This window comes from Ipomoea nil, unplaced genomic scaffold (assembly GCF_001879475.1).
Source record: "Ipomoea nil cultivar Tokyo-kokei standard unplaced genomic scaffold, Asagao_1.1 scaffold0688, whole genome shotgun sequence".
In the NCBI taxonomy this organism is placed as follows: Eukaryota; Viridiplantae; Streptophyta; class Magnoliopsida; order Solanales; family Convolvulaceae; genus Ipomoea; species Ipomoea nil.
The window spans coordinates 890,001-904,204 of NW_017617116.1; positions in this window are offsets into that span (position 1 = coordinate 890,001).

Below are 14,204 nucleotides of genomic sequence, written 5' to 3' on the forward strand. Positions count from 1 at the left end.
AAAGTTTTAATCAACAACAACAATTCTAAAAGACTAGTCTAAAATATACGGTATGTTGTGGTACTATACTTAAAAATAAAAAAATATAATAATATGTTTATCTTTTTTTTTTGAAAGTTACTGGCTCTATTACATTGTAGTATCTGTTCATATACTTTCTCAACCTACTGAAACACAAAGAACCAATAACGCCTCCACTGAGGCTCGAACTTATAATCTTCCAAATGGAAGTCCAACCCGGGTACCATTAGACCACATAGTCCTGGTTAATAATATGTTTATCTAATTTATATGATTTTCATATATTTTCTGCAGAGTAGTTTTCTACGTTTTCTGCAGAGTATATGTAGTTTCACGTACTTATTAGCTACTATATTTCAATGTATTCTAAACTTTTATTCTACACTTTTCTTATTACCTTCAATAATACTTGCCTACATACATAATTTTGTATAGTTGCTCGATCAATCGAGTAGCACGAGTCGAGCCAAATTTAAGATTGCTATACTCGACTCGAGCATCTTAATGCCTGGTTTGAGTGATTTACAAGTCTCATCGAGTTTTATTTTTTCATTGTATCTTTTTATACCTAATATAAATTATCTAATATTACAAATTTGACTTAATTTATTTATATATTTATGTTTATATGTTATAATATAAAGGAATAAGGTTCAAATTGACCACTGAACGTAACCTGAAAATGCAATTAGGCTACTGAACGAAAAAAAAGTGCAATTAGGTCACTGAACACTCCAAAAATGTGCAATTTCACCTGATAGCAGGTTACCTTCAATTTTAGCAGGTTATCTGCTTACGTGGCAGCTGAGTTGGCATTTTTAATAAATTTTAAATCATTTTTAATAAATTTTAATAATAAATTTTTATTTAAAAAAATTTAAAAAAATAAAAACGACTTTATTTAATTTTTTATTTAATTTTTTTTTTCAATTTTTTATAAAATTTATTATTAAAATTAATTATTAAAAATTATTTAAAAATTATTAAAAATGCCAACTCAGCTGCCACGTAAGCAGGTAATCTGCTAAAATTGATGGTAACCTGTTATCCGGTGAAATTGCATACGTTTGGAGAGTTCAGTGGCCTAATTGCATGTTTTTGGAGTGTTCAGTGGCCTAATTGCAATTTTTGTTCGTTCAATGGCCTAATTGCATTTTCAGGTTACGTTCAGTGGCCAATTTGAACCTTATTCCTAATATAAAATGACTATAATCAAAATGTAATATTGAGTGGCTTGTGTCGCACCTTCACTGTAATTAAATAGAAATTTGAGGCCAATTAAGAAAAGTGGTTTTAAAGTTGCTTTGGCGGGTTTAGTGTGACCATGCTTACTCTTTTGAGTTTTAGGTCAAAAGAGTTGGTCAAGAGCTCCTTCACCATTGTTTGATGCAAGGTTATTCACAATATTTCTTTAACTTCATTTAGATCAGTTTTTAAATGGGATTTTTGCATACTAGTCATTACTCACGCGTTTCGTGAAAGAATAAAACATTGGTCAAGAAAGTATTATAATAGATTATAGTAATAATAGGTTTATACATAAATATGTTAATATAATAATAATTATTATTTATAATAAATGAAGATTAGTTCAATTTAAAAAATATATTTAACCATAAATAGCAGTTTCAACAAGAGAAAAGATAATAATAACCATATAGTTAATTTAATGTCTCCACACACGGAGCAGCTCATTATTGCACATTTTATAAATTAATTTTTGTATTCTTTTTTCAAATTACGTTATCATGTAGAACTAATATGATGATGTCTTCACGAACATGAAAACAAAATGATATCTTTACCTTGCATATGGAAGAAAAATAAAATTACCTAAATTTTGCATATTTTTGGCTCTACCCCTACTTTCCCCATAGGCATGTATTTGTCCATATCACCCGTCACTATTACAGAACGTTTGGTTTGCGGAATGAATTTTGAGGTAATAGGAATGCTATTCTATAAGGAATGGAATAGGCAAGGAATAAAATAGGAATTGTATTCTATTGTTTAGTTCGCGGAAGGAATAGACTTTAGGATTATATTATAGTGTTTGGTTGATTTAAGGAATAAAAATAAAATATGTTTTAAAAGACATAAATACCCTTATAAAAATATGTGATGGTGGCGGTGGTGGTGGTGGCGGCGGCGGCGACGGCGGTGGTGATGGTGGTGGTAGCGTTGGCAGTGGTGGCGGCGGCGACGATTGTGGTAGTGGTGGGCGGTGGCGATGGTGCTCTAGGGTGGTGGTGCTGGTGCTGGTGGGGTGGTGGTGGCAGCGACGACGATGGTGGTGGTGGTAGCGGCGATGGTGGCGATGGTGGTGGTGGTGGCGGTGGTGAAATAGGAAATCGAAACTTTAGGTTATTCCTGAGAACTCAGGAATAGCCTAATACCAGGGGGCCCTTAGGAATCTCTATTCCCTTTGCAAGGGGAATAGGTCATTCCCGGGAACAATGTTTCTGGGAATACAAGTGGTTACCAAACAGAGGAATATGCCTATTACTGAGAATGCAATGTCATTTCAGGTCTATTCCGTGAGCCAAACAGTCCATTATAAAAATGAGATTTCGCGTGAAAGATAATACATCCGTTATCAAAAAAATCGTCAATGAAAAACACTTCTTTGTAATATTTTTTTAAAAGTAAATGTAAAGATGCCGGTTATTGCAAAAAATTGGCGTCATATTTTGTTTATATTTTTTAATTTTTATATTCAAAATATGACATAAGTTTTTTTTTTTTAAAACCGACGTTGTATCTCTCTATATATTTTTTATTTTTAAAAAACTAAAAATATGATATTAGTTTTAGAAAATTCGAGTTATACTTTTATATATAACTAGTATTTTTATCAGTGCACGATTTGTTATAATATATTAATAATATTTGGATCGATATACAATTATTGAAATTATAATTAACATCAAATACGGAGTACTATATGGTGCATTGCTTGAATTCGAGTAAGTAATTGCTCAAATTAATAGTTAATATGTAGATGTATGCATGCAGTGTTGTAACTTTAGAGATTTTTATATATTGCTGTTATCCACGGCGACCAAATTAAGTTAAAGCGAAGCAGCTTAACTGGGTCCACCGAAAGGGATGGCGCCGGGTTTGATGCCAGTGCCGATTGACGGCGGAGATTGAACGTGAAGGATGACCAAGCAGCCGTTTTCCTCGGCGGCAGAGGACTGGAGCTTGAGGTTGGCGATGGCGCTGGGTTTCCTCGCTGCTATCGACGACGACGATCAACACCGGAGTTTCTGTGCCACGGTGATGGTGATATGAGTGGACCATTCCTTCCCCGTCGAAGAAGTTGTTTTTGTTTTTGTTATTTTTTTTTTTCCAAATAAATTGGAATTGGATACAAGTATATAGATTTAGAGGACATATGCCATGAACGTCGTTGCTGCATCTGCGCCGGAAGCCATGAAAGATAGTAGCAATGTGTGTGTGGCGTTAAAATTTTGAAATTGAGAGGTTCTGCCCAGGGCCCAGCTTGTCCGTAAGCACGGATTGCACAGAAAGACCCTCAGGTCTCTAAATGAATATCACCATCGGAGATTCAAAAATTGCGGCTGCCTGAATCGCTTTCACAATAGGACTTGATTTGAAGACGGTGATTCACAGCACCATTGTATCGTTGATGATCGAGAAGAAGCAAACAAATGTCAAGAGATTTTTCCTGAAATGTTGGCTGTCGCTGCAACTCTGTGGAAGAAGGGAAAAGAAGAACGAAGGAGGAGGGAATAAGAAGGAATAGCTGAAATGACAAATTTGCCGGTCATAATTAAATAATTAAAAATAGCTTATATTTTTCTTGTCAAATTTCACCAGTGATTTGGCTGGGAGGACCAAATGTGTTAACAATTGTATAGTTACGGGACTAAATTGTTAGTTTTTAAAGTCAAGTATTGAAACTAACACTCCCTCTATAGTCATAGGACCAAAAAGTATAATTTATTCTTAAATGAGCGAGTTTACCATTGTGGCACAATTGAGAGACTAAAAATGTCATTTTCCCTATTATAAATTATATACTCCCTCTTTCTATTTTATGTGTTTGATTCTGTTAACGAGACTTGACTAAACTTATTTTAATTCAATTTTCCATAATATTAAGTTTAGTATTAGTATACAAAATTTATATTTGGGAAGATAGGGTCGAGGTCTACGTGGCTCGCAGGATACCCTGCACGGAGCGGACGAGAACGATTTATAGTTCCTTCACCCGGGCTTAAGCCCTCCTCATGTAACAAAAAAAAAATGATTTCAAAATGAAATTAATATACAGTTACAAATAAATATAGCATGATTAGATTTATTTTAATTATTTTTAATTCCATTAATAAAATGATTTTTTTATCATTTTTTTATGGTAGACTAAGGGAGTGTTTTGCCGGGTTGCTAAAAAATATTTTAAAAATAAAAATAATTTTAAAATATTTTTTAACGCCTAAACATGTGAAAATTGTATATTTTAAAAAAGATACAATTTGATAAGTATCATAAATTAATTATTGCAATATCATTTATGTTTAGAATGAGAATAATTAAAGAAAAAAAAATAAATAATTCAAATATGTGAACCAATAATTTCAAAATAAAATTAATCTATACTATTAATAAAAGTAAATACAATCGGTGATATTATATTTAAAAAAAAAAATGGCAAAATTGCTATATATCTAAACAACAAATATATTTTTCATACAAATAAATTAGAATAACAATTTATTCATATAACTGAGTTGCTAGAGAACTAGCACGTTTGCCTAATTTATAAAAATACTAAACATAAATAAAATCTCTAAAGTTACAGCATCGCATGCATACATCTACACATTAATTATTAATTTTAGCAATTATTTGCTCAAATTCAAGCAATGATAACATCAAAACACATAAACGATCTTAACCATATATATCTTTAATTGAACTATATAATAATTGATGTTCTAATTTAAATAATTATATATCGATCTAAATATTCTTAATATATTACAACAAATCAATTCCGTGCATCGCAAGGGTGAAAATACTAGTTAATGAATATAAAAAAAAATGACGGTTAAAATGATAGCAAAATTCTCTCTTACTATGTTTGAAATAAAAATAACTTCATAATTATCAAAATTACTTATATAGTTAAAGATCTTATATTCATAATTATCAAAATTACTTATATGGTTAAAAATCTTATATTCCTAATTGTCAAAAAAGAATTTCCAAAACAATTTAATTAGAATTTATGAAATCAATCTTACATTTTTCAAAATATAAAAAGGGACTCTATATATATAACTCGATCCGTATATTATATTGCTAAGGTGGCTACTATACTTTGCGATTTACATTTGTTAAGTTGCAAAATTAAAGAGAATGGAGAAGTTGGCAGACAATTGCATATCTGACATTATTTCCTTCACTTCCCCAGTCGACGCTTCAAAATATTTTAATTTTTATATTTAGAAATACGACATCGATTTTTTTATACATGTCATTAATGATGAAGGAAATAATCTCAGATATTTCAAAAAAAAAATATTGCTATTACCCTTTTGCCCTCTGCCCTTCTTCCTTTTCGCACCTTTGCCGCCCTAAACCCGCACGCCATTATTTTCCTTGACAAGAAGAGATGGAGAAATGAGTGTTTTGGTTTGGACTAAAATGGGATTCAACTGATGAGGGAAAAAAAAGCTAATTTCTCACCGATCCTCGTCGGAGAATTCTCCGATTCTCATTGCGTGGACAAGGGTTGCTCGGATTCGTCGATGGTCCCGTCCAATGCCCAGAAGCGACGGTGGTGGCTTCTTCGATGGATGGCGCTGTGTCGTCTTCCTTTTCACGTGACGCTTGGCTTTAGCAAAACTAGGCAATCTTTGACCACCCGAATTACAATGTTTGGTTGGAACTGAGGGAATTGCAATTCATACCATGGACCATATGAATTGCAATTCAAAGGAAAAAAAGAGTGAAAAAGAAAGAAAAAGACTTTTTTACCATTGTTAGTATTATTATTATTAGAAATAAGGGTCTGTTTGGAAACCCGGAAAATGACTTCTGGAAATCATTTTCCGGATTTTTGGTGTTTGGGAAGGCTGAAAATAAAATGGTCAAAGGAAAATGCTTATTAGTCAATGAAAAATGAAGGCTAAAATCCGGAAAATGACTTCCCCTTTTTTTTGGCGGAAGTCATTTTCCATCTTCCAATCAACACACGCTCAAATCTTTTTCTCCCAAAAAATGACTTCCCCTTTTGGATTTTTTTTTTCAACCTTCTTCACTGGTTTCCCTAGCCGGAAACCAGTTTGGTTTCCGGCTGGGGAAACCAATGCAGTCACTGGTTTCCAGAAGTCATTTTCCGGGTTACCAAACAGACCCTAATGGTCAAATAGGTCATCGAACTACACACAAAAATGCAATTAGGCCATTGAACGCAAAAAATATGCAATTGATTCTCTAAATAATGCAAAATGATGCAATTAAACCCAAAATTAACCTGTTTACATGAAATGAATGTTATTTTATTAAAATAATAATTTTTTATTTTATTAAATAATTTTAAATATCAACAATTTTTTTTTTTAAAAAAAAAACCTTCGTCCCCAGGCCAGAGGCGAAGACCCATTCTTCGTCCGATAGCTTGGAGACGAATTGACGATGGAGTTTTTTTTTTTATTTTTATAATTTATATTTTGTTATTCAAAATTAGTTAATAAATAAAAATTAAAATTATTATTTTAATATGATAACCTCCACGTCAGTAAACTAACAGGTAAGCATGTTACTTTTAGCTCAATTGCATTATTTTGCGTTGTTTAGGGACCCAATTACATATTTTTTGAGTTTAATGGCCTAATTGCATTTTGTGTGTAGTTCGATGACCTATTTGACCTTTAGTCCTTAGTATTATTATTACACAAGGACATTTTAGTCTTTATACCACTTCTTCCCCACTCTTTCCCAATAATTATATTCATCCCTACCAAATAATGTATTTTGAATTCCTATTTTATTTTCACATTATTATTTTCCGACTAAATTACAATTCTTTTCCATTAATTCCTTTATTCCAACCAAACGCCGGGTAACTGACCACATGTATCCCCACAACGATTCCATCTGCTCAAGAAACAAGAGCCCACTTTGGGTATCTACCTTTTGTTGCTTTTTTTTTTTTTTTTTTTTTTTTCGTAATTGAGATCTCTGCTAAGAATGAAAAATGTTATGTGTATTTTAATTTTTAATTTTTATTTTTGACTTTCATTCTCACAAAAAATCTTTAGATAGACACTTGTATTAGTATCTACATGAATAAAAAAAATAACTTATCAAAACACGCTACATCAGAGAGTAAGATTTGGAAATACAACACGCTAAGAATTGACATTTGGTATTTCTGACTGTTTTCATTTTCGTTTTTATTTATTTTTTAAAATTTTTTTTGGGATATCTGTAATGCTTGGAACTGCGTGCGTTTGTTGAGCATGTTCATAATTTATGCATTTATAGCGGTCGGTTTGTTATTAAAAAGTGACGGTTATATTTCAATAACTGCTATCTGCATATATAATTATTCGTTTAATGACTCAACTGAACATGAACCACAAATGCTAGACCGGTGCTCACTGCGCACAAGGAGCCCCCCTCACTTTGAGAGGTTTCTTCCACACTGCGATCTCTGGTCATTCTTCCAAAGTTTCACCTCTATAACCAGTTGAGCTACCCATGAAAGCTATATATACTTCTGGAGTTGATGTGACCACCACTGAACCCACAGGGCTCCAATCAGATCCTCCGCCATTTCAACAATCAGGTAGTCCTAAGTCTTTAATTTGTCTCCCATTGTTGTTTTGGGTGGTTAGGGGAATTGTTGAGTGGAAGTCAAGTCCAGCAGTCGCCTCTTAAAATTGTGGTGGTATATAAGAAAATAAAATTGTGCATTCACTACTAGTTAAAGATTTTGGCGTAGTGACACAAGAGGAGGTCCATAGCGCGCTCTCGGACATGAAGCCATTTAAGGCCCCAGGTCCGGATGGTTTCCATGCAGCCTTCTACCAACATATGTGGGAGGAGACTGGGAATAGCATCTTCACCATGGTCCAGCAAGCGATCACTTCGGCAAGCCCCCCGGAGGGCCTCAACGACACCCTCATTGTCCTCATACCAAAAGTTAAGGATCCGGAGACAATCAAACAGTTCAGACCTATCAGCCTGTGCAACGTGAGTTACAAAATCATAACAAAGACTATCACAAATAGACTGAAGCACATCCTACCCAAGATTGTGGGACCCTTTCAGAGTTCCTTTGTCCCGGGGCGACAGATTTCAGACAATGTGCTCGTTTACCAAGAGGTGATGCATTCTATACGTGAAAAACGGGGTACCAAAAACTACATGGTTATCAAAATTGACCTTGAGAAAGCTTACGACCGTTTGTCCTGGAATTTCATCCAGGATACTCTGGAGAGGGTGGGGTTCAATGCCACGTGGACTAGCATCATGATGACCTGTATCCGTACCTCCCGTTTATCCATTTCTTGGAAAGGAAAAAGGCTTGAACCTTTCCGCCCGACAAGGGGTATCAGACAGGGAGATTCTATGTCACCCGCAATCTTCATCTTATGCATGGAAATGCTGAGTCAATTGATCGTCGCGAAAAGAGAAAAAAACAGCTTGAAGGGGATTAAGCTGGCAACCAGCCACAGGGCTTACCCTATCACATCTTTGCTTCGCAGATGATATGGTGCTTTTCTCAGAAGCTACTATTGAACAGGTGGGGGTTATCCAAGATTGTCTCGATCGTTTCGGCCTGGCATGGCAAAAAGATCAGCCTTAATAAATCGCATGTTTTATTTTCAAAGAACATTGACCCGGGGCTCGCGGCTAATATCGCAAACAAGCTTAACATTGAACAGACTAGCAACCTGGGGAGATACTTCGGAGTTCCTTCCCACCATGGCCGAGTTACTTGCAACACTTACTCTAGTCTGCTGGACAGGGTGTCCGCTCGCCTCGAAGGATGGAAAGCCAAAACTGTATCCATGGCTGGGAGGATCGTGCTGGCTAAGTCAGTGCTCAATGCCATCCCGGTGTACACCATGCAAACGGCGAGCCTCCCCAAGGGCATCTGTTCAGAAATCAAGAAACGTACCAGACGTTTCATTTGGGGAAGCAATGCTGCGGGAGGCAACAAAATAAGTCTAACGAATTGGCAGCTGGTCATGTCTATAAAAGAGGCTGGCGGATTAGGCCTTCGAAGGCTCCAAGAGATGAACACAGCTTGTATGATGAAGGTAGGCTGGCGGTTGATGAAAGAGCCAACAGTTGTGCAAATGGAATGTTGAGATCCAACAGTCGAGAACAAGAAGACGCAAGGTGTCAAACGCATGGCGTGGGATCATTGCGGCTTCGGAACAGCTTAAAAAAGGGATCACCCGAATTGTGAGAAATGGCAAGTCCACGCGTTTTTGGATGGAAAAATGGTTCTTAACGCAACCGCTGTATGACCACCTCCTCACCCCCTAAGTCTCCCGGACCTCTACGCCAATGGGGACGAATATTGGGACAAGGATCGGGGTTGGAAATGGGAGAAGTTGGAGAGAACGCTGCCGGTGGAGGATATGGAAATACTGGCCAGTTTCATGCTATTTGAGGATAGTGTAGATGATGAGACGGGGTGGGGTCTGGATATTCATAAATAGTTCTCGATTAAATCGGCTTATGAGCAGATGGTGTCGACAAACAGCAACCAACTTGATGGGGTTTGGAAGCACATCTGGAAGCTCCGAATCCCAGCGAAAATGAACATGTTTACCTGGCTCGTTAGACATGGAAAAATTCTGACGAACGCCGAACGAATTAAACGCAAGATTGCAACTAACGCACACTACTGGAAATTATGGAATTTTTTACCACCTGAAAGTGATTTTCAAGTAGAAAGCCTTGTTCCGACCACTTTTGGTATCCGGAAAAACCTTTATTGCTATTTCCGACCACTTTTTGCTTACAACTTGATTTAAGATCACTTTTAGGTGGTCGAAAATTCCATTATTTCCAGTAGTGGCGGATTGCTTTCGTTGTGCAGGTCAAGAGGAATACTTAAACCACCTCTTCAGGCGATGTCCAGAATCAGAAAGCATCTGGACCTCCTCGCTGGACCGACGAATATCAGACAACATTCAAAATCTGAGTTGGTCCGAGTGGTTAGCTGCAAATCTCCAGGGTGACGCAACGAGAGGTTTCGAAGATGGCTGGCCAGAAAGATTCTGTATCAAACTATAATGGATTTGGCGCTGGCTTAACGACGAGGTGTTCAATGATCGGTTGGTGCCGCTATCACAAAAGCTTGATTGGCTCAAGAAATATGAACAGGAGACATCGCGGCCTTTGACAGAAGCAGGAATACTTTCACAAGAAATAACCAACATGGCAACATTCAAGTGGCATGGAGCAAGCCTCAAGCTGAATGGTTAAAGCTGAACGTCGACGGTTGCTATAAAGGAAATGGTGTGGCTGGATGGGGGGGTGTTTAGAGATTCTAACGGGAACTGGTGCAAGGGCTACACTCATAACATTGGGAGATGCATGGCGGAGGAAGCCGAGACCTGGGTGGTTCTACAAAGCCTACGGATGGCAAAAGAACATGGGGTAACCAGATTCTTCGTCGAAAGTGACTCGATGACCGTCGTGAACAGCTTGCGCAACAAGACGGAGGGCTAGGACAAAAGAAGCAATATCATCCGCCGATGCATAAGCGAGGCGACGTATCTGACTGAAATAGTTTTCACCCATGTGTACAGAGAGCAAAACAAAGTGGCTAACAGATTGGCCTCGATGGCCCTTTCCCACCAGATTGGCTTTAGAACTGTGGAGGACCCTCCCCTCACTCTTTGGGATGCTCTTTATCAGGACCAAATTGGAGCAAAGTTCTCAAGACGTGCCCCTGTGTTAAATCAAAGGGAATTGTTTTGTAGCTAGTTTCGTTATGGGTTTCCCCCTCTTTTTAATCAAAAAAAAAAAGAAAAAATTGGGCATAGTGATAAGCACTTAAGCTTTATCTTAACAAGAATGTAGAAGTATATAATAAAATTGACGTTGTACTATTTTGTAATTATTTATTTATTTTATAGAATACTCGGCAATTTTTTTAACTATAAAATGCTGTCGATTTTTAAATTTTTAATTTTAAGAATAGACAGTATTAATGAAACTTTGTATAAGTGAATATAATAATATTATAATAGATTATAGTCATTAATGTCCAACCTGAGCAGATTTCGTTAATGAAATTTTAGACAAGTGAATGTTATAATAGATTATATATAGTAATAGACTAATATAGGTTTATACATAAATATATCAATATATAATATAATAGTAATAATAAATGAAGATTAGTTCAATTTAAAGCATACATTTATTATTAAACAGTAGTCAATAAGAGAAAAAGCAATCACAGTTAATAACTTAATATTTCCACACACTGAGGTGTTCATTATAACATTATTGTCCATTTTTATAAGATTATATTTGTATCTTTTTTCTAATTACGTTATCATGGAAAACTAAATTAAGTTACTACGTTACTTACATACCCAACTAGCTAGTATTTTGATCTTATTTTAAAAAGCAAAATTAAACCACTCACGTTGAATGGTGGGATCGGATAACATTTATGTTGGAAGTGAAAATTAATTCAAATTGGAGCAAGAAACATGCATGGTGTAAGTGATTTATAGAATCTCACTTTTTTTGAGAACTTAAATATATAGGATTGGATTGAAAGAAAATGGAGCTATTTGCAAAGTTGGCAGACGATTGCATCTCTGAAATTGTTTCCTTCACTTCCCCGGTGGATGCCGCTGTATTTTCCGTCATCTCCAAACGGTTCAAGGCGTCGTCGGAATCCGATGTTGTTTGGATCAAATTCCTGCCGTCTGATATTGAAGATTACATTGCAAGATCATCATTCTCTATCCCCGTGTTTCCCGCGAAGAAGGCCTTTTTCTTTTCCCGAGACAAATTCTTGATTTTAGGTTTGATATTTTCTTCTTCTATTTTCATGCATCTTCCTCTGTTTTTCTCTTTTACAAATTAAATAATTTTCTGATCATGGTCTAAGACTCTACTAGACCTATAAAAATAAAATTGGGGGTTCTACAAATACATATTTGACATATCAAAACCATGACATTACACTTTATTCCTAACAAGCTTTAAGCATCTTAAAGCCTAAATGATAATACTTGTTCTTATAGATGTATTTTGTATATTATCATCTTGTTATTACTTTCTCGCTTTGTCATAGCGACTGTTAAGTTATGAGATGAGCAAATCAAGGTACAAATATTCATATTGATGCTTTTTGACATGAAATCATCATATCATACTTGAGACAAATAAAAACATATATAGTTTTTCATGATATAAAATACCTTGATCCACATGAACTCCAGAAGGGTGATAAAATATATGTCCAGAAGATTTGCTCTAGTGACAAGTTAGCAAAGGTTTACTTACAAAATATCTACGAGATTGATATGCGTGGGTAAAGAAAATTATTTAGGGGGAGCAACAAAATATAAATAATTTTATTGGTCCAGATGATAAATATGATAAATTCTAATGACAATCCTGAAGATTGTACCACATCCCTTCTCCACACCCTTTTGAAAGAATGGTTTTACTTTAAGCAATGTAGAATTTGAAGATTGTTATCTTTAGGGGGAGTCGGGAAGTACATTCACTCAAGTCAATCCTATAGATATGGTTTTAAAAGGACTAATGGTTATACTTTTTGCAACATATACATACCATGTACTCTTTTCCTCACTAGGTTTTTCCCATTGGGTTTTTCTAGTGAAATTTTTAACGAGGCATGAGTATGATATAGTAATGTCAATGAGGGAGTTGCAAATAAATAAATACTTAAATAGACAAACTCCGAAATCCTGAAGATTATGCCCTGAAGGCTTACGGTTGTACTCTTTTTTCCTTAACTAAGTTTTTCCCACAGGGTTTTCTTAAGTTAAAGTTTTTAATGAGGCAACCAGTACCATATATAATTTTAATTTGCAAATATCATGTACTCTTTTCTTCAACTAGGTTTTTTCCCACGTGGTTCTCCTAGTGAAGTTTTTAATGAGGCATGAATGTATTTAAATATAATATCTATATATCTTGTACTCTTTTCTTGTTTAGGTTTTTCTCACTGGATGGATTTTCCTAACAAGTTTTTAACGAGACAAGATCTCGATAAAATAATGTCCAAGGGGAAGTGTTGTAAATAATATTATTAAGGGGACATTATTATAGTGTTTATAACACTTGTAACGGTTACATTATTGCGATTATGTATAACAGTTACACTTGTACATTATATATATGATGTAACCCTTTTGTATTGGATGCTAATGAATAAGAAATGATTCATGGTCTACTTTCTCTCTTTCTCTTCTCATTACATCTATCCTGAAAAGCAATTCGTCAGTTAGAAGCTAACGAACTAACGGCCAACTGGCATAATCTTGCTTAATAGTTTTGACATTTAATATTCTAAATACATGTTTTTTGCATTTAAAATTTAAAATTGCATGGGTAGACCAGAAAAGTTTCAAAACGAGAAATGAGTTTATAAGATTATTATGGGGCCAAATTTTAAGACAGATTATTCAATACTGAAAATTATGGAATTTCCGATCACCTGAAAATGATCTTAAATTAAATTGAAAGCCTTGTTCCGACCACTTTTGATATCCGGAAAAACCTTTGTTGCTATTTCCGACCACTTTTTGCTTTCAACTTGATTTAAGATCACTTTCAGGTGGTCGAAAATTCCATAATTTTTAGTGGTGATTGGGTGAATTTAATTAATTGGGCTATGAAAAATGTGATGAAATAAAATAATTGAATTGATTTCATTACCCCAAATAATCTTGACAAATTATATCGTGCACTAGGGCGCACAATGCATTGTGCGCCTTAGCTCAAAACGATGTCGTTTTGTATTTTTTTTTTTTATGGAAATTTCGTTTCTCGTTTCTGTTGTTAACTTCCAAAAAAATAAAACCTCATATTTCGAATGTACATAATTGTATAATAGAATGTACATAATTGTATAACATAATACAAATAAACTCCTAACATAATACACATGCATAATCTTTTTTGAA